This window comes from Ursus maritimus, unplaced genomic scaffold, assembly GCF_017311325.1.
Source record: "Ursus maritimus isolate PB19 unplaced genomic scaffold, ASM1731132v1 scaffold_5, whole genome shotgun sequence".
NCBI lineage: Eukaryota > Metazoa > Chordata > Mammalia > Carnivora > Ursidae > Ursus > Ursus maritimus.
In genome coordinates, this window is record NW_024426663.1 from 17,994,768 (window position 1) to 18,022,007 (window position 27,240).

Below are 27,240 nucleotides of genomic sequence, written 5' to 3' on the forward strand. Positions count from 1 at the left end.
GTGCTGGAAAGTAAAGAGGAACAAGACAAGTATATATGGGAAGCACTGAGGCACACATTGGCAGCCCAACCAGATATTTGGTGCAAATTGAACTTTAGGAGAGAAAAGAATAACTCTGCAAAGCTGACATTTCTTTTTCTTTTAACAGGTGATTTGGAGCATTTAGCGGATAATAGGGATTAAGAAGTTTCAATAGTGAGTTTTGTAAAATCAAGAAATAATACTTCTGAATGTATTTTAAATATGAGGGAAAAGTACAAAATCTCTCCCTACCTCCACCCTCGAGCATATTGACAAAATAAAGAAGCATCCACTCAATGGTTTATTTGGTTCATTTCTGTATTTTTGAATACTAAAAGCTACCGTGAATAAGTCAAGAGTTCCACATTTTGATTACCTGTTATTTATTTCCTCTTGGCCCTAAGCAGATTCAATACCTGTTTTGCTCTCACCATCACAGTTAAATTCGCCCATACAATTGAGTAGTGAAATCTAGTTGAAGCGGGGGAAAAAAAAAAGCTTAGATATTTATATGGAAAATGTGCCCTGAAGAAAAAGCCACGATAATGTCAGAACTAAAAAATGGCAATTTTGTATTTGAACATTTCTTACTGAAAATGTTAATTGCAAAATGTGCCAACTAAGATTTGCTCTGTCATTTACCAGCACAAGATCTCATTTGCTCCTTTGTCTTGCTATACGCCCCTACTGCAGTCTAAATGAGTGATGTTCTTGAATTACTGCTCTTTCCAAATTCTTTTTCCTCTGCTTTCCTTACTTCACTAGTTCTCAGGTTGCTGTCTCCATTGTTCCCCTTGTCTGGTACTCCTTCTGGAATTGTATCTTTATAAAATGCTGTAGCGATGGGTTGCAGGATTTTTTCCCTCCACTTGTATACTGCCAAGGGACTCTTTGAAGACCTTACTTTTACCATCAAGAACTAGGGAGGCAGACCTGGTGGCCTTAAGGGATTTAATTAGAGTTCACCAAGTCAGAATCTCCAAGCTCTCAAAGACCTAATTTAAATACAAGTTCAGTCACTTTTTCAACTATTTCTTAGGCCCTTATTAAAATTTCAGGTTATTAAAGGGAACATCCTGCGTTTTGCAATACCCAGAAAATAAACCTGGGTTATGCAGAATCTCAAACATCCTCTAGGTGCAAATGCAAAATTCTGCCAATCGTTAGAGAAATAATAATGAATTAGCATATAAATTATTGAAACAACCATTGTGGAATTTCATTGATCATCATCAATTACATTTATATGGATAGGACCGATTTTATAGGAGATAGTTAAACACTGGTAGTAGATAGTGAGAGAAAATATATAATTAAATGCATTTGTGGTCAGTTGTCCTATTATTGCTTTATATAAAAATGATAATTACTATGACTACTCTTCAGGTCATCTGATATCCCTTTTGTTAAGCTGTCAGCCAGAACCCTTGTTAAAAGCTCGTGACAAATTACATCAATTTACAAAAATGTTCTGGTCAATCAAACTTCTGTTACACATGGATATGATAGGAGAGCCACATATAACATGATTTCTGATTGACAACATTGAGATTTGATGAGAAAAAAAAAAATGCCGGTCTTTTCTTGCCCTTTCCTTTCTGCATTAAGAACTGTGTCTTAATTAGGCCTTCCAACCAGAGATTGACTTAAAACACAAATTGACCACACCATGGTGTCAAAATTAAACAACTACCCACATTAAAATCTACAAAGCTTTGGCATGAAGAAAGATAGCTACAATGGAAAGTGCCACTAAGCCAGCTGTCACGTAAGTGGGAGAAATGGGCAGAAAGAAAGCAAACAGGTTGCTTTGACACCATTTAATTGTCAGTCTTCATATAAAGATCAAACAAATCAGAGAAATTCATAGGGGGCAGGGAGATGGAAAGAAAATGAAAGCTTTGCAACTTCTCTTTGATTTGGGGTGCAATTTACAAAACACATCAACGTTGTTTTGCTGCTTTTTAAAAAAAATTTCCACAAGAAAGAATCTTCTTAGTGAAACAAATAATTGTGAGAACTCTGTCACAGCCATTGTTTTCAATATTTCTCAGCTCACATCCCTGTAGTATTTTCATATAATTAGCATATTAGCTTTCTCAAAGTTAACCTTCACTATGGCTTTAATAAGTGGATTGAAGATCTGGGTCTTTTCACAGAGCTAACTGGTGAGATACAGAAAGAATTTAGGTCATCTGCACAATTTGGATTTTTTTATTATTTATATGTTTTTAAGTAGGCATAAAATCTTAGGTACTTTTCCATCTATTTTATTCATACAAATGTGAAATATTTTATGCCATTTACACTCTAAGTCAAGTTATATTTTAATCCTGATTATTTTCTGGCATCACTGCACAGAAAAATAGTGAAGTTATCATCTCATAAAAGCACACTAATTCTCAGTTACAACATTATGAGACTAGTTTATTGGTATAAATTCACATGAACTTCCCAAGACGAGATATTTTTCATAATTTAAAATTTTAAAGTTATGGTTTATAATGATCACCCTGGAGCAGAAAAGGAAAATCTGTTTCTTCAGTAGATGTGTTAAAAATTCTTTCCATTTGCTTTCCACCAAAAGATCATGCTTAAGTACTTTCATTTAATATAAAATATTTTTCAGGTTTGCCTTGTTATTTAACGAAATTCAAAATCAGTTTGCAAAGGCAATCGCCCCATTCGCCCAACCCTCTAAAAAAACTTGTCATTTCATGACAAACATAGATTTCCTGAGAGATGGAAAACATTCACTGTGAAAATTGCTATATTTATCCTTGAGACATATTTGGTAAAATTCACTAATTTGCCCAGTGCATAATTTCAGTATGTTCATGGAAAAACAAACTGTCTTACCAATGACTTTAAAACAGAATCCCTCTGCTCTCAGAATTCAATGGAAGCAAGTGCTATGTAAATACTAATGATTGAATGTGATCTTCCCAGGCAGTGGGAAGGAAAATGCTCATTTTGATCACACACTGAGGCGTGCACACACCCACGTGTGTGCGTGATTTTTCAGGGAAGACCTTTATAAGATTGTCTAAAAAATAATCAAAACAACAGTTTACAGGTAAACAATTAAGTCAGAGAGCAAGATGGAGACAACAAAGTATGAGGACTGCTTTTCTTAATAACATAGGTCAGATGCTATGTGTCCCCAAATGGTCTCTGAAGATTCTAGTTGTACTTAATTTGTTTTATTATGATGTTGCAAAATTTACTTTAATAATGTGCTAAAAGTCAACAGAAGCCTATCTTTGGTTCCTTCTCATATCACTTTTAGTTGTATATAGGCTAGTTTATGAAGAGGAAATGAATTTCCCAAATTTGAAGGTGAATATAGACTTTCAGCTTGGAATGTGCTCCCAGTCTCCTATTCTGGACGATTCAGCTCCTCAAATTCATGTCCAGATTACCTCTGGTCCATTATAAATTAAAAGTAATTAGACACTGTATTTGATTTAAAATAAACATACAGATTTTTGTTTGATTTTGACTGTTCACATATATGAATGAGTACTCTATATTTCTCTAAATTATTGTGTAATAGATTTCACAAAGAATTATCAACAAAACACAAACACATAAAATATTTATAATCTAACCATTTCTTCTACTTAATTCCAACATCTAAAGAGGCAGGGAAAGGTAGCTAAACTGGGTGATAGGGCCATAATAGGCCATAACAGGCTGGAATATGTAGTTTAACTCCTCGCATATCAAAATGATAGTGAGCAAACTAAGGGTAACTGGTATAGACTGAATGTTTATGTACCCCCCAAATTCATATGTTGAAATCCTAATCCCCAGTGTGATGGTATTGGGAGGTGGGCCTTTGCGAGTAGTTAGGTCATGAGAGTGGAACCCACACGAACGGAGTCGGTCCTCTGATAAAAGAGACTCCAGAGAGTTTCTCACCGTTTCTGCCAGAAGATAGCCATCCATAAGCCAGAAAGCAGCTCTCATCAGACTGAATCTTCTAGTGCCTTGATCTTGGACTTCCCAGTCTAGAGAACTGTGAGAAATAAATTTCTGTTGTTTATAAGCCACACAGTCTATGGTATATTGTTATAGCAGCCCAAGAGAACTAAGACAATGGCCATGGCTTAACTCATGTATATTTCCAGGAAATACTTGCCTTTATAAAGAAAACTCCATTCTATATATATGCCTCTTTTGACTAGAGCATTTGAATTTACACAGTTCTTACTGTATCTTGATCAACAGAAAATATAATTTTAAAAAATCAGTATATAAAGTAGGAGACAAGAAATCCAAAAATCATAAGAACTCATAACAATGAGTGTGACTATCACTGGGTGGAGAAGCTTTCCTGAGTTTTTTAAGATTCTATCACAATACTGTATTAAACAAAGAGATCCAGGGAAAACCCAGGAAAAGTCCAGAGCCCAAGATTAAAATCACAGAAGGGTTTCAAACAGAGATTGACTAACTGGAAGGTACAAAATTAAAATAATATATTCACAGTCCAAAAATCTGCTAGCTATGGTTGATAAAACATTTTGAGCATTATCATGAAGAAATCAAAATAGACCTCCAATCTACGAGTTTTCCATGCCTACTCTAATTCTTACTCTCTTTATTTGAATTCTGGGCCATTGCATCACCTACTTACCCCTTAATTTTAGGGGGAAAAAACAGTGGAATGCCCAAAAATAGCCAGAAATAGCCACTCAGTCCTGAAGCCTCCTGCATCCTCTAAGACATACATTTTATACATTCTTTAAAGTTTTGTTTTAATACTTAATGAGAGGTTCAAATTGATTACATCAAGACCATCTCTGTTTTCACCTGATAATACAGCAGGAAAAAAAAAAAAACTTGAACTAAAGGTAAAAGAATTGCCAACTCAGCAATTTTCTTATGGTTTTCTTGTGCTAGCTTTATTAGTATTGCCTTCAATATGAGTTTTCTCTATAGGATTCTTTTAATTAATCAGTAATCATTCCAGTTAAGTTAGGTAAAACCAGAAAACATAATATATCAATCTTCATAATTGGATACCCATGAACTACAATATGTAGTAAGACACAGAAAGCACGTCAACGATTGAGTGCACCATAAGATAATGTGGAGCATTCTTCTGCCCTTGGAATACCTCACATACAGTATATAATTTGTGACCCCTTGACGTTTTGTCCAAGAATGTGTGCCAGAGTTGATCTTTACATCAGATATGAAAAAAGTTTGAGTTTTTATGCAAACTAGATGCTATTAAAATTGTATCTTCTTCTAGCCTTCCAACATATTGCATTGGGTACTCGTCTGTGGTCTACGCACACCACCACCACCCCCCTCGCCCACAGGATGGAGCCAGTAACTGTGTAATACTACCAGACTGATACTCATAAAACTCTACTAAAGATGTGTCCATTCTCTCAAGTATTTACATCCTGATTCATCATGGATTTCCTCTACAAATTCATTTTATTCCAACATTCAGAGTTTTAATATCATCTGTCCTCAGTCCTGCTCACTCCTCAACACTGAAATCCTGTTTCTCTGATCCCCTTCTCCACCATGCAAAGGAGTTTTCTTCTAAAACTGTCTTCTTTTTTTTCTATACTCCAGACCAGTTCCACTCTTTGAAGCTTTCTGCAACTATTTAAGTCCACACTGCTTATTCTGTTTATTAAATTGAATTGCTCATTGTACCATATAAATTATTCACTCATCTGAAAAGCACTATCTTTGGCCTTCTTCTGCCCCCTCCCCAAACCATTTTCTTGTCTTTGGTCTTTGTTTCTTATTTGCATAAACTCTTTAATGCTTGCCCATAAGATAAAGTAAAAGAATGTTTAATATATTATTTTGGTAGGTAGATGGTTAAATTTTGGATAACAAAACCCAACATAAGAGTGACTTAACCTAAATTAAACTAATTTCTTCCTAATTTAACAGTCTAGGGAAGACAGTTTAAGATCATAATAAGAGCACTACTTCCAGTATCATCAAGAAATCCAGAATCTTTCTACATTGCTGCTTTGCTGTATGTTAGACTACACCCTTGCTTCCATGATCCAAGCTGGTTCACAACGCCAAACATATTCTAAAAAGCAGAACGGAGGAAGGAGAGAAGGGAGAACAGCCTCTCCCATAAAGGACATCTCACTTCCTTATACCACACTGTCCTAAATTTAATCAAAGCCACACCTAGGAGTAAGGAGACCAGAAAATATAGTGTTTATTCCAGGTATTTGTATGCCCAGCTACAAATTAGGTATTTTGTTACCAAAAGGGAAGTGACTGGATATAAGCAGACCCAACCTCTGTTATACAAGGACTACAGTGATTTCGGCCATTGATTAACTCCATGCCTATCTCCCTAGTATTTTCATTCCTTTTACTCCCTCTACTTTAGAAATAATAAATTTTTTAGTTCCTCAATCTCCTCCTTTTAGTCTTAAATCACACTATCTTTATGTCTTCAGGTGGCTAACATCTATTCATTCTTCACCCCTCACCTTAAGATCACCTTCTTAGAGAAGCCTGCATCAAACTGAGTCTGATTATAAAGTCCAATAGCACTCTGACTCCTTTCATACATTCACTGGACTTCTGTTTGCATGTTTAATGCTTGCTATTTTTTATTGAGCAGTCAATCCATAAAAACAGGTCAGTGTGACAGAAGTTCAAGGTACCTTGAGAAAAGACTTATCATAGAAAAAAAGACTTCAATTTGAAAGTTCATTTTCGAAGCTGAATTTTGATCTGTGTAGGCAGAGATCATGGGAAAAGGACTACAAAGAAAACAACTCATTTACTGGATGAGCTGGATGCCATTGAAAGAACCAAGTTTATTTTTTCTCACTATTGGTTTTGCAAGCTCACTCTACGGATCTATTTATCACTGTCCCTGGGATAAAATCTCAAACAGGTCCCCTATATTTTTCAGTCACTCACAGATAATTGAAATGCCCAGTTCATTCGAATAATCCCATAACTCTGCCTATACACTTTGATAACTTTAAACTACTATCCAATTTAAACTATTTCCAGGGCCTTGGAAACCTGGATTAGAGAAGAGAAATTAGGAATAAAGAACTTATTTTTATATAGATGGTAGCATTACAATGTGGCATTGGTAACCTCTAGATAACTGTTAAGTCATTGCTATTTTCTCTTTCATTGAGAATTTTGTAGATTCCGCAGAAATGCTTCTGCCTGAACTCTCCAACCATAGCTCCCATAATGCCAGCATTGCTTGCCACTTACAGCTCCCTCATCCTCCTGTGTCTGTATTGAGATAGTTGTGCATTTCTATGCGATCGCATTGAGTGGAACTTCTTATGAGACAACATAAGACCAGATAACTTTTTTGGGTTTTATATCTGGTCCCCAAGAAACACACATCTTGTTCTCTTCAAACTCTTAAACTGAAGCTCATGCAAACATAATTACTTCTACTAACTCAGTAGGAAAAGGCAGCTTTAGCCAAATCCTTTCTTTTCATGTATGAGTGAGAAATAAGTCATGAGATCCTTAAAATTCCAAAGAAAGGGTGTTAAACTCTCTGAGTGGTCCTTGTGAAGATCTTCTCACTTGACCTGAGGTAAGGGAGTGGGAATAACTGTCTCCCTATGTTCCATGAAAGGGACTGGAAATCCAAAGCATACTTAAAACTTCTCTTCAGAGAAATATCTCCTCATCTCAATTTTCTTCTCGTATAGCTTAGATGTGGCTGATGGGAGAGTCCTCCTAGAACAAGCATTACTGTCTCTTAGGTGAGCTGCAGAGATAAACACACACACACACACACACACACACACACACACTCACACAACCACCACACCTCACTCTAGAATGAAGGAATATCTGATTCCTCTTATAGTTGTAACCTTTGTGGCCTCAAAACTAAAAGAGAGGCACTCACCTAATATCATATTTTAAGGCGGGGGGGGGAGTAAGATGAATCTGGGAATCCCTGGTCACCCTCTATTTGGAGATAACCCAATAACCACCTTGACAGATTCATAAGATTCATTCATTAAACAAACAAACAAATATAAAATTGAGAGATAAAAGCTGAAAAGGGATTCTTGAAGATCATTCTTATGAGTTGAAATTTGGACCTATAAGCTCAATAGAACTACCACAGAATTTTACTGTGAGATTATTTTTAAAAACACATTATATTCCCCATCACACTTTTGTAATCACTTCAAACCTTGAGAATGATAAAATCCACTGTAGGGACATTTCTATTAGTGACTCTATTATAATGTGATAGAATTGGATGATCCCACTGGATTTACATAACTCTGTACTTGGTTCAAAAATTATAGAACTCCAGAGTAAAGAAATCATGATGTACAATCTTTATTAATAATACAATGAAAACAATTTTAAATGAAATTCTTATGTCGTATAAAAATAAGAATACTGCTAAGAGGGCAGCATAGTATCCTCTAATATAATTTTTCAACTGAAGTCATGCAATCTAGCTGAAGGAAAGTACAAAGTAGAAAAAAATCCACAAAATAATTTAGATAGGTCAATATGAGTGCTTCCTTATGAACATTCTTTTGAAGGAACTATCCTTATCATACAATTCTAAGTCTTTATAAAGCAGAAAGGGAGTTGGGAAGTCATATGACTTGATTCTACAAGAACCAGTTAGTAAATCTGAATAATACTGGCATAGATATGATAATCAAATCCAGATCTATTAATGACACTGCCATGAGAAGCATATAAATATAAAAATAAAAGGACAAGAATAGAGCCTTAGGGGACCACACATTTTACAATAACTGTTTCTGATGAGCTGCTACCCAATATAGTATGCTATGTCTGCTGACAAAGATAATTACATTTCAAACCAATTTAATGCTGTCTCAGAATTCCAACTCACGTTTCTGAAAGTTCTAACAATATATCACTGTCTACTGTGTCAAAGGTGAGTGATAGATCTAACTTTGAGTTAGGCATCCCTTCTTTCTCAGAAACTCCCACATATCACTCAAGATAAACAAGCAGTCTCTGTAACTTAATGGGCACCCCAAAATCCAGGTTGGAATTTTATCGAATTGAATTAATCATAAATAATTGTGTTTCCAGGCAAAATATCAAACGTGTTTCCATTCTGTTTTATTTTTTTCTAAAAGAGACAAGAACTGGAAAATCTATGTCAGAGTCTAGGAGGCACATGTTGATAATCCTCAAATGTTTGTTGAATGAATGTATGCATACATGTTTATTTAATAGTCAATGAACTAGAGAAGCAAAAGGCATGTGAAATATAGTATGCTAATAGGTTATGGTATTCTCATTTCTACTAAAAATTATATTCTGTATAAAATTATTTTATTACATGTATGAGCAGGGCCAAATAAGTCCTTAAAATAAAACAAAAAGCAAGAAAATTAAACTAAATATACGACGAAGATTCCCAAAACATGCAGAGAATTTCTTGTGTGTTTCTCCAAGATTTGTTTTGAATTAACACTTTTAAAAATCAAAAATAGGAAGAAGATTTTATACCTGTAGTGAGTATAAACCAAAGGCCATAAGTTCAGGCGTGTGTGAATAAAAATTGCTTTCATTATTTTCTTTCAATCAATGACTTATATTCCCCAATCCCACTCAATGTGGGAAAGTCAGCTCTATTCATTCTGTATGCTTCCCTCCAAGATGGTGGGAATGCCCACACACATCAGTCAACACCGACTACCACAACAACATGCTCTGTCTCAGTCCTCAGAGTCCCTTCAGTTTTGTCACTTCTGCTATTTTAGTGCCCTTGTCAGCACCTAGTATCCAGTCTTCAGGAGTTGCCACAAAAATCTGCTCATTGTGCTTATACACCAATTCTTTCTCTCCCAAAGTCCTTAGGAATATCCTTAGCTTGAAAGACATCTCCCTCTTTTTCTCTCTTTAAACCCTCCAGGACACATAATTTATTCTCAGAGAAACTGGTTTTAGTCAAGATAAGCCAGGAAAGAAAATTCATTAGTTAAGAACAAGCTGAGTTGCTATCACAAAGTAATCAATAATACAGAGACTGAAATAATTCAGTTTATTTATCTTTCATATAATATCCACAGATAAAAAGTCTTTTACTAATAGGAAAGCTCTACTATCTTCAACGGAGGTGGCTCTGTTTGGGGATCAAAATGGTTGTTTAAGTGCTCATCTCCTCACCAACGAAAAGGAGAAAGGGACTTAGGGAGAACATGTGCATATTTCTTTATAGGGGCATAATTCGGAATAAGGACTGGTTTCGCAGATGTGTGGCCAGTACTGTCACACAGGCCTTATGCTCAGAAAGGAGTCCCATGCTGGGCTTTAATGTTCTGCAGCCACCATTATTTTTTTGAATTATTAATAATTTTATCTTTGAATTTCTGTTTTGCTCACTATTGATTTTACCTCCCTGTGATGTCCCCTCTTGAGACAGGTCTTGGACACTCTCAGCCTCACCCCACCCAGCATTTTCTGCTGTCCCTCACCTCCAGAAGGGTTTTGTCTATTACAAGTAAAGTATTTTTTTATTATGTTGTTAGCCAACATATAGTACATTATTAGTTTTTGATATAGCGTTCAACGATTCATTAGTTGCGTATAACACCCACTGCTCATCACATCATGTGCCCCCCTTAATATCCATCACCTGGTTACCCCATCTCCCCACCCCCTTCTCCTCTGCAACCCTCAGTTTGTTTCCTGGAGTCAAGAGTCTCTCATGGTTTATCTCCCTGTCTGATTTCTTCCCATTTGGTTTTCCCTCCCTCCCCCTACGGTCCTCTGTGCTATTTCTTATATTCCACATATGAATGAAACCATATGATAAGTATCATTCTCTGGTTGACTTATTTCACTTAGCATAATACCTTCCAGTTCCATCCATGTCGATGCAAATGGTAGGTATTCATCCTTTATGACTGCTGAGTAATATTCCATTATATGTATGAACCACATCTTCTTTCACTTTGTTAGAAACTGCCAATCTGTTTTTCGAAATGGCCACGCCATTCTGCATTGTTACTGGGAACGAATGGGAGGGAGGTGCATTTGTTCTGCATCATCATCACACTTGATATTGTCATTTTTTTTTATTTTCTCCCAGACTTTTTTTTAATGTTTTTTTTATTATATTATGTTAGTCACCATACAGTACATCCCTGGTTTCTGATGTAAAGTTCAATGATTCATTATGTCATTATTTTTTATTTTAGACACTTTCATAGGTGTGTAGCATTATTTAGTTTGGGTTATAATTTGAAATTTCCTAATGGAAAATCAGGTTGAATGTATTTTATGCACTTATCTTCCATATTTATATCCTCTTTAGTGAAATATTTGTACAAGTTTTTGCCTATTTTTTAATTTGGTTGTTTTCTTATTGCTGAGTTCTAGAAAGTCTTTATATATTCTGGATATAAATTGTCAGATATATGACTTGCAAATATTTTCTCCTGGTCTGTAACTTGGCTTTTCATTCTCTTGACAGATTAGCAAAGAAAACTTTCTAATTTAGATAAGTCCAATTTTTCTCTTGTTCTTCTTTAATGGTTCATGTTTTTAGAGCCATTTCTAAAATTTCTTGGCCTACCCCCAAGTGAAAAAGATCGCCTCTTCTGCTTTTTATTAAGAGTTTCCAGATTTATGTTTTACATTTAGATATACAATTCATTTTGTATTAATTTTTATATATGGAATGAAGTTTAAGTCTGGGTTTATGTGTTTGCAAATGGATGACCAATTGTTCCAACACTGTTTATTAACAAGACCAATCTTCTCTGTTTAATTGCTCCACACCTTTGTCAATAATCAAATGGCCGTGTTCATGTAGGTCTATTTCTTTACTCTCTATGTGGTTCCATTGATTCTTGTGTCTGTCTTTTCGCCAATACTACACTGTCTTCATTAGTGTCTATAATGTCTATTGATGAACTATTTTTTATTCAAATAAGTTTGTTTAGTAGCATGTTTTCTGTGGGCAGCTGGTGTTATCTGAGCCTTTGGAGAAAAGAAGGTTTGATTTGGTTGGGATGGGGAAATGGCGAGAAAGGACAATGCTTATCAGCATGTACAGAGTGTAAGTGTGGACCCCACCTCCAAGACTGGGATAAGGAGTGTATCTAGAAGTGGGTGGATGCTAAAGGCTGATATTACTCACTTGAAAATGAACATCAATCATTCTTCGTGTATCCTTGTGGAGTTTCACTCTAGTCATGTGCAGCCTAAACCACAGAAGATAATTGAAGGTCACAGATACAGATACCTAGACCAGATATCTGGAGCTTTTTCTACACAACTCCCTCTATTTTGGAAGTATTTGCTGAAATTTCTAGCTGTCTCAGTTTCCCTGAACTCCAATTTCCAGCTCCTATACTCAGTAAGTCTACCAGACTCTGTTTGGATTTTTTGGGGGGGATGCCCACAGTCTGAAAACTGCCACCAACCAGAAATCCTAAGTGATACTAGAGTTTACCAATCTTTTCCTCAGGATAAGTCCTTTACTGTCACTGTCCAGTGTATGAAAACAGTTGCTTCATATACTTTTCCTGCTTTCTAGTTGTTTGCCTTGATAGGTTAAGGCCAATACTTATTTCTCAATCACAGAAGGAAGTAAAAGTCTATTCTTCAATTTTTTGAATGTTAGATTAGGTGTGTGTGCTTGTTTGTGTGACTAACAAACAGAATTGTTATAAATATTTATATTCAGATATTTGAATGAACATAAGTTTTCTCCACATGATTGCTAGATTGGGTAAGGGTATGGGAACTTTCTAAGATACACTTTTGTAGACTGGTTGTACCATTTTCATTCTCAATACCAATGGATGCCAGTTCCATCTGCTCCATATCTATATGATTGGTATCATCAGGTTTTTTTTTTTTTCCCTTTCTATGCAGTATGACTTTAACTTACATTTTGCTAATGGTTAATGATATTGAGCATCTTTTGTGTGCTTATTTTCCATCTGTACATTTTCTCTGGTGATGTATCTGCTCAAATCATTTAAACATAATTTTAATTGAGATGTTTGTTTCTCATTAGTGAGTTTTGAGAGTTCTTTATATATTCTGGATACAAATCCTATACCAGATGCAAATATTTGCAAATATTTTCACCCAGTTTGTGGCTCGTGTTTTCATCCCCTTAACAGTGTCTTTCAAAGGCTTATACATTTAATTTTGATAAAATTTAACTTAGCAAATTTTTTAGGTTTTTTTTAATGTTCAATTAGCCAGCATATAGTACATCACTAGTTTTTGATGTAGTGTTCAATGATTCATTAGTTGCATATAACACCCTGTGCTCATCACATCACGTGCCCTCCTTAATAGCTATCACCTGGTTACCCATCCCCCACCCCCCTCCCATCCGTGTCCGTACCCCTCAGTTTGGTTCCCAGAGTCAAGAGTCTCTCATGGTTTGTCTCCCTCTCTGATTTCTTCCCATTCAGTTTTCTCTCCCTTCCCCTGTAGTCCTCTGCACTATTCCTTATGTTCCACATATGAGTGAAAGCATATGATAATTCTTTCTCTGCTTGACTTATTTCACTTAGCATAATGCCCTCCAGTTCCATCCATGTTGATCCTCCTTTCTGATGGCTGAGTAATATTCCTTTGTATATATAAACCACATCTTCTTTATACATTCATGTGTTGAAGGACATCTCGGCTCCTTCCACAGTTTGGTTATTGTGGACATTGCTGCTATGAACATTGGGGTGCATGTGCCCCTTCTTTTCACTACATCTGTATCTTTGGGTAAATACCTAGTAGTGCAATTGCTGGGTTGTAGGGTAGCTCTATTTTTAACATCTTGAGGAAACTCCATACTGTTTTCCAGAGTGGCTGTACCAGCTTTAGCAATTTTTTTTTAACAGATCATGCTTTTTGTTTGTTTTACCTAAAGAATCTTTACCTAAGTTAAGATCAGAAAGATTCTTTCCTATATTTTTCTTCTTGGATTTTTCTAATTGTGTGCATTGCATTTAGTTATATGATCCATTTTGAGTTAATTTTTGCTATGTATTAAGTGCTTTTTGGTTTTTTTAACATAGTGATCCAATTTTTCCAACACAGCTTGTTGAAATCACTATCATTTCTTTATTGAATTGCCTTTATATCTTTGTCAAAAGTCAACTAATTATATTTGTGTAGGTTTATTTCTGAACTCTATATTATGTTCCATTGATCTATACGTGTATCATTTTATCAATATTATACTGACTAGATTATTATAGCTCCTTGGTTAGTCTTAAAATAGGTAGCATAAGTTCTAAACTTCATTTTTTGTTTTTGTTTATGCTTTTCTAGTTACTGTGTCTTCATAAATACATTTTAGAACCAATTTAATAATCCAATCTTAATTGGATTTTTGGTGGGGAATTGCTTTGAATCTATGTATTATTTTGGAGAGAGGTGACATCTAAGCAATATTGAGTTTTCCAACCCATAAACACTTATTTCTCCATTTGTGTCTTCCTCGATTTCTTTCACTTGTGTTTTATGGTTTTCAGTAACAAGTCTTACATATGTTTTATTAGATTTGTATATAAGCATATTATTTCCAGAACAATTACAAGTAATGTTTTTTTAAATTTCCAATTGTTTATTAGTATATACAAATAACTGATTTTTGTATTTTAACTTAGTATTCTACAACCCTGTTAAGCTCACTTATTACTTTTAATAATTTTTCTGTAGATTCTTTGAAGTTTTCTATGTAGGCAACATGTCGTCTGTGAATGGAAACAGTTTTAGTGCTTTTTTCCCCAACTTCTGTGTTTTTAATACATTTTTTAACCCCACTGTACTGGCTAGAACTTCCCATAGTATATTGACTAGGAGTGGTGAGGACATTTCTTCTTTAGTCCAAATCTTAGGTGAGAAGAATTTAGTCTTTAACCATTAAGGACAATGCTACCTGAAAGATTTTGTGACGATGTACAGACCCTCTACTCATGGTCTGCTAAGAGTTTTCAGTCATGAATCAATGTTGAATTTGGTCAGATGCTTTTTCTGCATCTATTGAGATAAGGCATATGTTGGTAAATGTTTAACAACTGACATTCTGGGGAGAAGAAAACTATAAATAGTGCTCCTATGAGCATTCATGTACAAGTATTTATTTACATATCTGTCTTCAATTCACCCCAGTTTTCTTTTGATTAGTGTTGGTATGACGTGGTTCTTTTCATGCTTTTAGATTTAATTATTTGTGTTTTTGTATTTTTGTAGACAGCATATGGTTGTTGTTGTTTTTTAACCTATCTAGAAAAACAAACATTTGTTTTAAATTTGTTTGAGGTACTTAAGCCATTTGTATTTAATGTATTATTGATATTCTTTAGTTTAAATATACCAAATATCTATATATAGTCTATGGTATCATCTTTTTTTACACCATTTTTTCTTTTTGTCCTGCCTCCTTTTGGATTAATTTAATCTCCTTTATGATTCCATCTTGTTGGCTTATTAGCTATTTTTTTTTAGGAGATCATTTAGGGTTGATAAAATATATCTCTATCAAATGTTCCTTCAAGTATTATTACACCATTTCAAATAGAGCATAAAAATCTCAAAACAGTATATTTCAATTATCTCCTTCTTGGCTTTTGTGCTACTGTCATATATTTGTTTCTATCTATGTTACAAGCCCTATAATACATTATTATTTTTTTGTTTTAAGCTGTCAATTATCTTCTAACATGATTTTTAATATAAAATCAATTATTTTATATTTACCCTACCTTATTATATTACCATAAATAATTATACTTAATCATTATATAATTACCTTTGTTATGCTCTTCCTCTTTGTGTAGATCCATAGTTCCAGATGGACCTATTTTCTGACAGATGGACCTTTTTTTTTAATTACTCCATTCAAAACTGAAGGCAAAATAAAGATTATTTAAAATATATACAAACAAAGAAACACATTGCATACTGCTAGCCAATAAAAATATAATGCAAAGCACATATATAATCTTTAAGTTTATAATACTTACAAAGCTAAAAAGATTGAGACCAATTTTAATAATAAATTTCACTTGACCCAATGTAACCAAAATATTATTTCAAGATATTACCACTAAAAAATTACAAAATATTTCACATAATTTTTTGCACTAAATCTTCAATATCTGATGTGAATTTTACAATTACAGCATATCTCAATTTGCTCTAGTCACATTTCCAGTGCTTAAAAACCAGACACAGCTACTGGCTATTGTTTTGGACATCATAGATCTAGACTATCATGATTGGCTTAAAATAGCCATGGTCAACTTCCTAGGGTTGGAAATAGGAACCCTAGGCAAGATAAGAAGTACTTAATGTCTATTTCGTAGGCAACTATCGATGTGTGGGACACAAAACTCATATCTTCTCTTCCTATGATTTCTCGGTTATAATAATTATAAAAAATATACCATCCTGAATGTATGATCATCTTGGATTTATGTTGCCTAAAATTTTTGAGAAGGTAGGACTACATCTACAAGGGGCTATGTAACCAACTGACCAAGCTTTATGTGATGACAACTTATCACTGCTTTCCTTAGTTCTGTAATACAAAAAGCTAAACAAATTATCGATGTACTGCATGTACCTAGTACCTGGCCCAAACATCTCAGCAAATATGTGTGACAGAGATCTTCGGCTTATGGCCTAATTGTCAATGGCATTCAATTCTCTAAGAAATCTTTCTCTAAGGTCTTGCAAGCAAATAAGTATAAATTACTCAAATCTCCAATTCCTCAAGTTCTTTGGTTACCCCTTTGCACTACATGTGCTCAGGTGTTAGAATGAAGAGGAACGATTTACCTGGTTGATAAATCTCCTCTTAACCTGAAACAGTATACCTACTCTGAAACCTGCTTCTTTGGAAGGAATGAAGGGGTGACATTTAAAAGCAATGCTCCCAGTAGTCTAACAGATTCTCTGATAAAAATTTCCCTTCATAGAACTATCAAGGCTTTATACTAAAATATGCAAACATTTAAAACAATATCGTTTAATTTGATAACCCATGTATATATAATCACCTCACATTAAGCAAATATTTAAGTAGTAAAGTTTGAGACTGATATGCAAGCAGATGAAATGGCACATAGAGCATTGTTCTCTAATATCCTTCATCTTCTATTTTTAGGAATAAAAGGGCAGTTCTTCATCTCTTTCAAAATTACATAGAAAAGGATTACTAGATACATTTCTGTGTGCAATAGCTTGCTCTTATATTGCCATATTTGGAAGACTCTATAGCATAATGATTATGTTTTGGGCTCTAAAATCAACCTCACATGTAGCTAAATCCTAGTTCGAACAAATACTAGATCTACTGAATGGGGATGTTTCTTTACTTACATCAGTTTTCTGATATGTATAACAGATGACATATAGTATAAATAATGTTGATATTCTACAGAAATAATAGAATTAAATGATATCACAGCCATGAAATATGCATCATAGTGCTTGACACAGAAAAAGCTCATAAATATTATCTCTGCATCTGTTTGGTTGACTGCTTGATATCTTGGCAATGGGTATTTTTTTATTGCTTTTTGTAGTGTGTCTTATATTTTTGTTTAAATGTTAGTACTAAATGTAGAAGAGCAGTAGAGACTGAAAAAAATGGAATTTATTGGGGGGCAGGAAGAACCGTGCTTCTTTTTTCTTTCTTTCATTAGACCATCCATGAGAATGGTTGAGTTAATCTAGTCAATAGTTGAGTTGGGTTTGGGATTTGTTATTGGTAGTTTTCTTTGTTACTGCTACACCAGCAACTTCAAATTCTTCCTTCAGTGGACTACTGCTGTCTTATACTTGGATGTAGCTAGAAGTGCCAGAAGTTTTTCTCAGTATTCTTGTCCCACCTTATGCTTTCAGAAGCATGCATTCCTGCACCACAGACAGGTAGTTTCATCACATTCTTTCTCCCCTCTTCCTTGAACATTGCTATTGTTTGATATATGGGGTGAAGGGCAAGGACTTTCTCAGTTCTCCTGCTCAAGCCTCAGTTTTAGGCAAATCCTGTGTGCTGGGACTACTTTTGCTTTTACTTCTCATTGGAGAGTCTTGTCACCCTCTAAAGTTCAGGTCATTTGGTTGCATTGTAACTTCAGCTTTATAACACATCCCCCAATTTATGACTTTAAGTATCACCTGGGTTTTGTTTTTGTTGGTGTTGTTCTTAGAACGTGAGTGACATTCTCTTGTGACTTACTACACCCTAACAGAAACACCTAAATGAATCATTTTAAGAAGTCATTCTTAATCTTTGATAAGAATGACTAAGTAAGTTATTTAAAGATATAGTCACATGACACTTTACATATGCAAGGTGCTGGGTAAATATCTCAAATCAAGATCACTTGTGGAGGGCACTAAAATTCAGAAGTTAAATTTCTGTATTCTCAAACACTGCAATTCTATAATTCAATAAACTAAACTATCTATAGCAGCCTTCCATTATAAAATAGCTTATTACACGTAGACATGTATACAAGACATGATATCCAAATATGTTTTTAGTGGTGGCAATACACCTTTGTTGGTATTTTCATTCATTTGCAGTACTAAAAAAAAATCTCAAAGTCTTTATACTATGGAAAAATAAATGCTTTCTGGAAAATCAATTAAAAATTTAATAAATTATGTAACAGTTAATTTCCAGCATCTTATAGTTTTATTTAAACAAAGTTAAAAGTCATGATCTAGTCTATATGATAAAAATAATCAGTTGAAACATTTTGGAATCTTTTGCCAATATATTATTCATATTCAGAGACCATGTGAAACTCAGATTGTTTTTCACTATTCATCACTGGGGTATGTTGGAGTAATTTTTTTAAATGGAGAAATACAAGATAATATTCATATGATGAGAAATATTTGTATCAAAATAAAAAAATAATAATATTGAATTGTTATGCATTAATCATAATAATTGGATTAAAATACTCTTAATCAAACCTCTCTTAGATTACATTATAATGTGATGCCTAAAAGATACATTTCAGAAAATCTGTATTTGAGGGAAATTCTCCATAAGGGAAGCTAAGCATCAAAATCTCAAGCTTGAAGTCTTACATACTGGCTGCTCTGGAAAAGCACAGAGAAGAAAGTTGGTAAGACCATTTCACAAGTCTTTATCGAGGGTTTCTCAACCTCATCACTACTGACAGTGGATAATTGATGTGGGAGATATCCTGTGCCTTGTAGATTATTTAGTAGCATTGCTGACCTTTGCCCTCTAGGTGCCAGTAGTCCCATCCAATAGTAAAAACAATACCAAATGTTCCCTGGGTGGGCAGTGGCAAATACACTCCTACTTGTGAACCATAACTAGTCCCCAGCACCAGTTAAACCTGAAGCATACATCCAAAAGTTAATAGTCTCAAACTCAGAACTGCGGCTGTCAGAGTGCCTAATGAGTTCTATATTCAAATACATGCGCAAAATGTATGTATCAATATTTTTTAAAAGTCTATGGGATATCCACTGAGAGGGAATTAAAATGAAGTGGTCAGAGGGAGGCTGGGAAGATGGCAGAATAGGACAACCCTAAGCTCACCTTCTCCCATAGATACAACTAGATAACACTCACATCAGCATTAATAACACAGAAAATGACCCAAAGACTGGCAGAACAAATTCCACAACTAAAGGTAGAAAAGAGTCCACAAGAAAATAGTAAGGGTAGAGATGCAGTATGGAAGGGAAGAAGACAGTGGCTATCTGTAGTTGGGAGTCAGCCAGGGGCACAGTGAAGGGTGAGAAACAGACTATCATACAGGGGAATGCACACAGGGAAGATGAATCCCCATAATATCTGGCTTTGAAAGTGAGAGGGGCTGAATTTCGTGAGTTCTTACAACCAGAAGGACTTAAAGTCTAGAATTTTGGAAATCAGTAGGCTCAGCTTTGGGAGCGCCTGGAGGGTGTTAGAAAGCTGAGTTCCTGCCCTTAAAGAGATAGCAAGACAAACAGCCAGCAGAGATACAGCACAGAAGCAGCAGCTTGAAAAATGCCTGGGGCACTTGGGTGGGGACATTTATTTACACGTCTCACCTTGGTCAGAAAGGCAGAGATCTCAGGGAGACACTTCCAGGAACAAAGGAGCTAACAGGCACCATTTCCCTTCCCCACTCCTCAATATAAACACACAGCCACCTGTGGGAACCAGTGAGGCACACACACTCACTACCTAACTTGCTTACACCAAGCCCTGCCCCACCCCATACAGTGGATGGGCTTTTTCCAGTCACTCCAGTCATGCTTGCCTCAGTCCTGGTGCTGCAGGTCCCTTCCCTCAAAATACCAGTGCGTACCCTGCCAACACCATGTCTCCCAACCCAGGGCCTCAGTTCCAGTGGTGGCAGTAGGAGGTCTCATTTCACAAGCAGACCAGCACAACCATGTTAAAATGCACCTCACCCAGTGAGGGACCAAATATAGCCCAAAACTGACAAAGAGAGCCTCTGTAGACAACAGATCTGAAGGAAAAAGCTGCCAGGGTGCAATGGCAGGGCACATGCAACACACGTTGGAAATACTCTCTGAAGTTCCAGGTCCTGGGTAACATGGGACACAGCATGGCACAAGGCACTACAGAACCTCTTCTTCATAAGGCCATTATCCTCAAGAGCAAGAGATATAGTGGATTTTCCTAACACAGAGAAAAAGACACAGAGAGTTAGACAAAATGAGGAGACAGAAGAATATGTCCAAATGAAACACTAGAATGAAACCACAGCAGATGATCTAAGCAAAATGGTTATAAGTGATATGCCTGATAGAGAATTGAAAGTAATGATGATAAAGATAATGGACTTGAGAAAAGAATGGAGGACATCAGTGAGACTCCTAACAAAGAGATAAAAAGAAACAAACATCGATGAAGAACACAAAGTGATATTAAAAATACATTTGATAGGGGCACATGGGTGGCTCAGTCCATTGAGCATCTGCCTTCAGCTCAGGTCATTATCCCGGGGTCCTAAGATCAAGCCCTGCATTGGACTCCCTGCTCACAGGAGCCTGCTTCTCCCTCTCCTCCCTGCTCATGCTCTCTCTAGCTCTCTCTCTCTCTCTCTCTCTCTCTCTCAAGTTAATTAATTAATTAATTAAAATCTTTTTTTAAAATACAGTTGATAGAATCAATAACAGGCTGGAGGAAGTGGAGGAATGAATTAATGACCTGGAAGACATGGTAATGGCAAGTAATCAAGCTGAGCAGGTGAGAGAAAAAAAAAATTAGGCAAAATGAGAATCAACTTAGGGAACTCACTCACTCCATAAAATGTAATAACATTCACATTATAGGGATCCCAGAAGAAGAAAAGAGAGATAAGGGGGCAGAAAATTTATTTGAAGAAATAATAGCTGAAAATTTCCCTAATCTGGGGATGGAAACAGATATCCAGATGCAGGAGGAAGAGATCTTTCCAAAAAATCAACTCAAGAAGGTCCACACCAAGACACATAGTAATTAAAATGGCAAATAGTAGTGATAAAAAATTTTATAAGCAGCAAGAGAAAATAAGACAGTTATATATGGGGCACCTGGGTGGCTCAGTTGGTTAAGTGTCTAGCTTGCTATATTGACTCAGGTCATGATCTCATGGGTTGTGGGACTGGGCCTTGTATCAGGCTCTGTGCCCCATGGGGAGTCTCCTTGAGATTCTCTCCCTCTGTCCCTACCCCCACTTGCTTGCTCACTCTCTAAAATAAATAAATAAATCTTAAAAGAAAGAAATCTTAAAAAAAGAAAAAAAAAGATAGTTACATATGCAGGGAAGACCCATAAGGCTATCTGCAGATTTTTCAGCAGAAACTTTGCAGACCAGTGTCATGATATATACAGAGTGCCAAAGAAAAATCTGTAGCCAGGAATACTACATCCAGCAAGTCTCTCATTCGAAATAGAAGGAGAGACAGTTTCTCAGACAAACAAAAACTAAAGGGGTTAATGACCACTAAACCAAGAAATATTAAAGGGAACTCATTGAGTGGAAAGGAAAGACCATAAGTGAGAGTACAAAGGTAGGAAACACAAAAGCAGTAAAAATTAGTATATCTGGGATTTAAAATATGCCACTATATACCTAAAATGTGGGTGGGAGAGGAGTAAGGAATGGGTTCAAACTTAAGCAACCACCAACTTAATATAGACAGCTGTATGCTGAAGATGTTATATACAACCCAAATGGTAACCACAAATCAAAAACCAGTAATAGATACACAAAGAATAAGGAGAAAGAAATCCAAGTATATTAAGAAAGAAAACCAAAAACCATGAAAGTGAGCAAGAGAAGAAAAGAACAGAGAAAAACTACAAAATAACCACAAAACAAGTAACAAAATGGCAATAAAAACTTACCTACCAATAATTACTTTGAATGTAAATGGACTAAATACTCCTATCAAAAGACATAGAGTGACAGAGTGGATTTAAAAAAAAAAAAACAAGACTCATACGTCTTACAAGAAATTCATTTCAGATGTAAAGACATCTGCAGATTGAAAGTGGGGATGGAGAAACATTTATCATGCAAATGGATGTCAAAAGAAAGCTGGGGTAACAATACTTAGATTGGACAAAAAGATTTTAAAACAAAGACTGTAACAAGAGACAAAGAAAGGCACTAAATAATAATAAATGGGACAATCCAACAAGAAGACATAACAATTCTGTACTTATACACCCAACATGGGAGCACCCAAATACACAAAATAGCTAATAACAAACATAAAGGAACTAATCAATGGTAATACAATAATAGTAAGGAATTAAACAGCCCACTAGGACAGATGACCCAAAACAATAATCAACAAAGAAACAGTGGATTTGAATGACACACTGGACCAGATGGATTTAACAGATACATTCAGAACACTCCATCCAAAAAAAAAGAAAAAAAAAAGCAGAATACGCATTCTTTTCAAGTGCACATGAAACATTCTCCAGAATAGATCACATTTTAGGCCACAAAATAAGTCTCAACAAGTTCAAAAAGATCAAAGTCATACCATACATTTTTCTGATAACAATGCTAAGAAACTAGAAATCAACCATAAGAAAAAAATCTAAAAGAGCACAAATACATCAAGGTTAAATAACATGCTACTAAACAACGAATAGGCCAACCGGGAGATCAAAGAAGAAATCAAAAATTACATAGAAATGAATGAAAATGAAAACACAACAGTCCAAAATTTTAGGAATGAAGCAAAAGGGGTTTAAGAGGGAATTATATAGCAATACAGGCCTACCCCAAGAAGCAAGAAAAATCTCAAATAAACTACATAATTTTATACCAAAAGAAGCTAGAAAAAGGAGAACAAAAAACCCCAAAACCAGCAGAAGAAAGGAAATAAGAAAGATTAGAACAGAAACAAATGACACAGAAACTAAAAAAAACAATAGTACAGATCAATGAAACCAGGAGCTGGTTCTTTGAAAAGATCAACACAATTGATAAACCAGACAGACAGAGATGAAAGAAAGAAAGAAAGAAAGAAAGAAAGAAAGAAAGAAAGAAAGAAAGAGCAAACGAACTCGAACTGGATAACCCAGAAGAAAAAGGTAAATTCCTAGAAACATATAACCTACCAAAACTGAAACAGGAAGAAAAAAAATTGAACAGACCAATAGCCAGCAATCAAATTGAATTAGTAATTAAAAACAAAAACAAAAACAAAAACAAAAGTCCAGGACCAGATGGCTTCACAGGTAAATTCTATCAAACATTTAAAGAAGAGTTAATGCCTATTCTTCTCAAACTATTCCCAAAACAGGGAGGAAAGAAAACCTCCAAATTCATTCTATAAGACCAGCATTACCCTAATATCAAAACTAGATAATGACACCATGAAAAAAGAGAACTGCTGGCCAATATCCCTGATGAAAACAGATGCAAAATTCCTCAACAAAATACTAGCAAACCAAATCCAACAGTTCAGTAAAGAAAACTTTCATCATAATCAAGTGGGATTTATTCCCAGGATTCAAGAATGGTTCAAAATTTGCAAACCAATCAACATGACACATCACATCCATAAGAGAAAGGATAAAAACCATTTGATCATTTCAATACATGCAGAAAAATCATGTGACAAAGTACAACATCCATTCATGATAAAAACCCTCAACAAAGTAGGTTTAGAGGAAACATAACTCAAAATAATAAAAGCCATATATAAAAAAACCCATAGTTAATATCATCCTCAACAGGGAAGAAATGAGAACTTTTCCCCTAAGGTTAGGAACAAGACAAGGATGTCTACTCTACCACTTCTATTCAACATAGTACTGGGAGTCCTAGCCTCAGCAATCAGACCACAAAAAGAAATAAAAGGCATCCAAATCGGTAGGAAAAAAAGTACAAATTTCACTGTTCACAGATGGTGTGATGCTATAGATAGAAAACCTGAAAGACTCCACCAAAAAACTGCTAGAACTGACAAATGAATTCAGTAAAAGTGCAGGATACAAAATCAATATACAGAAATCTGTTTCATTTCTATACACCAATAATGAAGCAGCAGAAAGAGAAACGAAGAAAACAATCCCATTTACGATTGCACCAAAAATAAGATATCTAGGACTAAACCTAAACAAAGAGGTGAAAGCTCTGTATTCTGAAAACTATAAAATGCTGATGAAATTGAAGATCACACAAAGAAATGGAAAGACATTCCATGCTCATGGGATAGAGAAACAAATATTATTTAAAATGTCTATACTACCCAAAGCAATCTACAGATTTAATGCAATTCCCATCAAAATACCAACAGCATTTTTCACAAAATTAGAACAAACAATTCTAAAATTTGTGTGGTACCACAAAACACCCCCAATAACCAAAGCAATTTTAAAAAAGAAAACAAAACTGGAGGCCTCACAATTCTAGACTTCAAGTTACAATACAAAGCTATAGTAATCAAAACAGTATGGTGTTAGCACAAAAATATAGACACACAGACACACAGATCAATAAAACAGAATAGAAAACCCAGAAATAAACCCACAACTGTATGATCAATTAATCTTCGACAAAGGAGGAAAGAATTTAGAATGGGAAAATTTCACAAATGGTGTTGGAAAAATTGATGGCAACATGCAAAAGAGTGAAACTGGACCACTTTATTCACCACACACAAAAAAAAACTCAAGGAGCACCTGGGTGGCTCAGTCACTAAGCGTTTGTCTTCGGCTCAGGTTATGATCCTAGGGTCCTGGGATCGAGCCCCGCCATGTAGGGCTCCCTGTTCAGCAGGAAGCCTATTTCTCCTTCTCCCACTCCCCCTGCTTGTGTTCCCTCTCTTGCTGTCTCTCTCTCTCTCTCTCTCTCTCTCTGTCAAATAAATAAATAAATAAATAAAATCTTTTAAAAAAATAAAAATAAACTCAAAATGGATTAAAGACCTAACTGTGAGACCTGAAACCATAAAAATCCTAGAAAATCGCACAGGCAGTAATTTCTCTGACATTGGCCATAGCAACATTTTTCTAGATATATCTCCTAAGGCATGGGAAATAAAAGCAAAAATAAACTATTGAAACTTCATCAAGATAAAAAGCCTCTGCAAAGCAAACAATCAACAAAACTAAAAGACAACCTACTGGATGGGAGAAGATATTTATAAGTGACATACCCAATAAAGAGTTAGTATCCAAAATACATAAAGAACTGATACAACTCAATACCCAAAAAACAAATAACCCAATTAAAAAATGGACAGAAGACATAAACAGACATTTCTCCAAAGAAGACATCCAGATGGCCAATACACACATGAAAAGATGTTCAACATCACTCATCATCAGGGAAATGCAAATTAAAACTACAATGAGATATCACCTCACACCTGTCAGAAAAGTTACAATCAAAAACACAAGAAACAACAAATGTTGGCAAGGATGTAGAGAAAAAGGAACCCTTGTGCACTGTTGATGGGAATGCAAACTGGCGTGACCACTGTGTAAGACAGTAGGGAGCCTCCTCATAAAGTTAAAAATAGAACTACGCTGTTATCTGGTAATCACACTACTGGGTATTTACCATAAAAAATACAAAAACACAAATTCAAAGGGATATATGCACCCTAATGTTTATATCAGCATTATTTACAACAGCCAAATTATGGAAGCAGCCCAAGGGTCTGTCAATAGATGAATGGATAAAGAAGATGAGATAGATAGATATAGATATAGATATAGATATAGATATAGATATAGATATAGATGATATAGATATAGATATAGATATAGATATATAGTGGAATATTACTCAGCCATCAAAAAGAATGAAATCTTGCCATTTGCAATGACCTGGATGGACCTAGAGAGCATAATGCTAAGTGAAATAAGTCAGTCAGAGAAAGCCAAATACCATATGATTTTACTCACATGTGGAATTTAAGAAACAAACAAACAAACAAAAAAGAGACAAACCAAAAACAGATTCTTAACTAGAGAGAACAGATGATTCCCAAAGAGGAGGTGGATGGGTGGATGGCTGAAATAGGTGAAGGGGATTAAAGAGTACACTTATCATGATGAGCACTGAGTAATACAGAGAACTGTTGAATCACTATGTTGTATACCTGAAATCAATATAACACTGTATGTTAACTATACTGGATTAAAATTAAAAACTTAATTAAAAATGAAGTGGCCATCACATAAGTTTTGTCAAGATACTTTAAACTTGAACAAAAGTAGTAACTTAAAACTTACGCATTTGAATGGAGAGAGTAGTAGTCTGGTGCCTGGGGCTCTTAAGGCATGCATGTATCAGTGGGCCTGGGTGATTCAGTTGGTTAAGCATCTGCCTTCGGCTCAGGTCATGATCCCAAAGTCCTGGGATCAAGCCCCACTCCGCAGGGAGTCTGCTTCTCCGTCTCTGGTGCTCCCCGTGCTTGTGTTCTCTCTCTGTGTGTCTGTCAAATAAATAAATAAAATCTTTTTGAAAAAGGCATGCACATATTATACAATTACCTAGGTCACACTAATTATGTCATTTCTTGGAGGGCATTTAATTTAGGATTATAAAAAACCACAGACCTTTGGTTTTCACGTACCATCATTTTACTGTTCAGATTTCAGGGAGTTTGCTTTCTTGTGAAATGGAAAATAAAATGAAAGATGGAATTTATAAAAACAATACTGAAAATAGAACAGCAAAATTGCCTATAAAATGGTAAGTGAAAGATACT

General features: G+C 35.2%; 1 long non-coding RNA gene across 1 annotated transcript in view; it reads right to left on the reverse strand.

The window, feature by feature from the left end:
- The window catches only part of LOC103672169, a 124,756-nt gene extending 97,857 nt beyond the window's left edge, over positions 1–26,899 (reverse strand). The window contains exons 1-3 of the long non-coding RNA XR_571103.2: positions 26,762–26,899; positions 15,806–15,900; positions 3,946–4,042 (exon numbers count right to left, since the gene is read on the reverse strand). This is a non-coding gene — a long non-coding RNA (uncharacterized LOC103672169). The remainder of the gene's footprint in view (positions 1–3,945; positions 4,043–15,805; positions 15,901–26,761) is intronic.
- Between the last annotated feature and the right edge of the window lie 341 nt (positions 26,900–27,240).